This window comes from Ahaetulla prasina, chromosome 2, assembly GCF_028640845.1.
Source record: "Ahaetulla prasina isolate Xishuangbanna chromosome 2, ASM2864084v1, whole genome shotgun sequence".
In the NCBI taxonomy this organism is placed as follows: Eukaryota; Metazoa; Chordata; class Lepidosauria; order Squamata; family Colubridae; genus Ahaetulla; species Ahaetulla prasina.
The window spans coordinates 178871339-178875280 of NC_080540.1; positions in this window are offsets into that span (position 1 = coordinate 178871339).

Sequence of the window (3942 nt, forward strand, 5' to 3'; positions counted from 1 at the left end):
GCCTGCCTTGAGGTATGATATTTAATAGATCGAATTATTAGAGTGGCATAAAAATCCGGACGCCGACTAGATGGCAGCAAAGAAAAAATATCTAGCGGTCTCGATTTTTGCTAAAATTATAGTAGGTATCCCTTACTCCACATAGTCACTTAGAGTAAGGTTAGACTCGGAGAATGCAACTTATCTTAACTTTGTTTCAATTTTTACAGGCCATAATTTACGTTCAACATTACATAATGACTATAGTTTTCAGGTTTTTTTAAAAAAATCATCTTGGACTCCTCAGGAGGAACACTGGTACTGAAAGTTAGATACTGTCATACAATATTGTATCATAGCTGTGTCATATTGTATCATAAATATATATTATATAAAAAAATAAATTTGGGTTGATATAAGGTACTCTGAACTAATCAGGTCACCTGGAATTCTAGTTATAATGAATTCAGAAACAAATTGCTCAACCTTTCCAAACCATTTTGTTCTCTGGTGGTATTACATTTAAGTTGGTGATCTAGACTAGGCAAACATCTAATATGCTTTTAATAGAAAAATTTAAAACATATTTGATGAGACCTTAATCTTGATTATATAATCAAGATTATATATTATTATTATATTATATATTTATATATGTGTGTGTGTGTGTGTGTGTGTGTGTGTGTGTGTGTGCGCGCGAATATGCATGCCTTTGAGTCAGTCTCCATGCAGTTTTCTTGGCAATATTTGGAGAAGTGTTTTCTCATTGCCTTCTTCCTTGGCTGAGAGATTACTTGGCCCAAAGTCATGCAGATGATTTTAGTGTTAAAAGACTAAAACTCAGGCTTTTCCTTACTCCTGCTCCAGGTCCTCATCCAATAGACTTGAGCTCTTGCTCTCAAAAAACCTTCTTTGTATTGTTACAATATTAAAGTAAGTGCTGTCAAAGGAAGCACAATACCACACAATACACAATACTTTAGAAAGTATTACTTTCTAAAATTGATTACTCAAACAGAAGTGGAATCATCAATGCATGCTCACACATCCCACCTCAGGAAGCATCTCCAGAAGGAAAGATAATATTTTTAGAAACTGATGAGATACTCAAGAGAACCAGCTAAGCTAGCAAGAATCATTTATCACCCACAAATATTTTAACTGTTCAAGTACCAGTAACAAATCAAGACCCACAAAGCAAAGTAGTACCTGTGAGGGATCTTGGAGTCCTAGTGGATAACCATTTAGATATGAGCCAGCAGTGTGCAGCAGCTGCTAAAAAAGCCAACACAGTTCTGGGCTGCATAAACAGAGGGATAAAATCAAGATCACGTGAAGTGTTAGTGCCATTTTATAATGCCTTGGTAAGGCCACACTTGGAATATTGCATCCAGTTTTGGTCTCCACGATGTAAAAAAGATGTTGAGACTCTAGAAAGAGTGCAGAGAAGAGCAACAAAGATGATTAGAGGACTGGAGGCTAAAACATATGAAGAACGGTTGCAGGAACTGGGTATGTCTAGTTTAATAAAAAGAAGGACTAGGGGAGACATGATAGCTGTGTTCCAATATCTCAGGGGTTGCCACAAAGAAGAGGGAGTCGGGCTGTTCTCCAAAGCACCTGAGGGTAGAACAAGAAGCAATGGGTGGAAACTGATCAAAGAAAGAAGCAATTTAGAACTAAGGAGAAATTTCCTGACAGTTAGAACAATTAATAAGTGGAACGACTTGCTTGCAGAAGTTATGAATGCTCCAACACTGGAAATTTTTAAGAAAATGTTGGATAACCATCTGACTGAGATGGTGTAGGGTTCCTGCCTAGGCAGGGGGTTGGACTAGAAGGCCTCCAAGGTCCCTTCCAACTCTGTTGTTATGTTATGTTATAAATGTTAGTGATTAGATCAGGGGTGTCCAAACTTTTTTGAGTGAGGGCCAAATACAGAAAAATAAGCAAAGGCCCGGGCCACGGGGGGGGGGGGGGGGGGGGGGAATGGGCGTGGCTTATTTTGGGGTGTGGCTTGGTGGTCATGTGACTGGTGGGCGTGGCTAACTGCTCATGTGACTGAGTGGATGTGGCTATGGGCATAGAAACTACTCAGAGGGCTAAAAAAAGTAATTTTTGACCAGTCCTCACACTTATGACCATCCTCACATTTATGCCCATTGCAGCATTTTTAACAACCATATCACTCATTTCACAACTGCTTCTCTTCACCACGGTTACAAGATAGGGTGCAAAATGTAAAGATAGTTGTACGTGTGAGGACCAGTCAAAAGTGTGAGAACCTGTCAGAAATCACTTTTTTCAGCCGTCTGGGTAGTCCCTATGCACAGTTTAGGCTTAAGTATACTATATGTGTGTGAGTTATATATATGTGCATGTGTATCTCTATGTTTGTGTACGTGTGTGTTTGTGTTATGTTGATTTTAATGTAATATTTTTAAATATAATTATTCAGAAAGGCATGCGGCTGGACAACAAACAGTATATAAGCCTAGTAAATTCATGTGTGGCCGGGCCACACAAGAGGTGACATATTGACACATGATTACTGTGTGTATTTCTAACTCGCCTATAATGTGAAGAACATTGCTCTCAGTGGGAGCAGTGATGCTGTCCTTTGGATTGAAGGATGGCTGGGATGTCAGGAGAAAGTTTGGTGGTTGAGACACGAAGGACTTCACAGAGATGGCTATCAGTCATTCTGGATCTCAGTCTGCTTTTGTTCTGATTTAACAGAGAAAATGTTTGTTCACATATGTATGTTGAGCCGAACAGGCTCATCATTCTTTTTGCATGGCGTCTCATCAGAGGAAACTTGGCATGATCCAAATTCTGATAGAAGTCAGGGAGGGAGAGAAGCTGATGTTGACTCTTCAGAGAATCATCACATTGCATTTCAATCAGTTCTAACTGCAGACTCTCCTCCACTTCTTCTGCATCCACCAGGAAGGGGGTCGAGAACAGCTTGATTTGTTTTTCAATGACAGAAAAATCTTGAAAACGCTGGTTGAATTCTGTCACGAGAGATGTAATTACAGAAACATATTTCTCCTTTTTAGCAGAAAGGTCTGCCTTTGGAAAAGCAGACTTGATTTCAGACAGCGCAGGGAAGTGTACAGCATTAAAGCTTCGTAGTTGTGTCTCAAACAGGCGGAGCTTTACACAGAAGGCTTTCATGTGCATACAGGTGTGATACCAGCTGTTCTTTGCCTTGTAGGTTCTTGTTCAGTGTATTCAGATGATGAGTAAGATCAACTAAAAATGCCAGGTCTGCCAGCCACAGAGGGTCACTCAGTTCATGAAGAGGTCGGTCCTTCTCTTTCAAAAAATTGTCGATTTCTGATCTCAGCGAATAAAACCGCTGCAGCACAGAGCCACGGCTGAGCCAGCGCACATCAGAGTGGTAGAGTACATCCCCGTATTCAGCATCCACGTCAGATAAGAAAGCTTGAAATTCCCTGTGGTACAGTCCTCTAGCTCGAATTATGTTGACAGTTTTTACAACAGTGTTCATCACATTGCCCAGCTGCACAGTCTTGGCACACAGTGCTTCTTGGTGGATTATACAGTGCATCCTAACAGCCTCACCTCCGCTCTCTTTTACCTTGACGCACACCATGGATGCCATTCCTTTGCGCTCACCCGTCATGGCTGGAGCTCCATCTGTTGTTACTCCACAGAGCTTGTCCCATTTAAGCCCCATCTTTTCAACTGCCTCTGACACAGCGTCAAAAATATTTCCACCTGTCGTTGTGCCTTTTAGGCTCATCATATCAAGCAGCTCCTCCGTACAGCAAAAATTATCATCGACTCCCCGCAAAAAAATTAAAAGCTGTGCGGTGTCTGTGGCGTCTGTGCTCTCATCGCATGCTATCGAGTAAAAATCAAAAGCACAAGCTTTCTCTCTCAGCTGAAGTTTCAGGTTAGCTGACAAGTCCTCGATTCTCCGCACCACTGTAT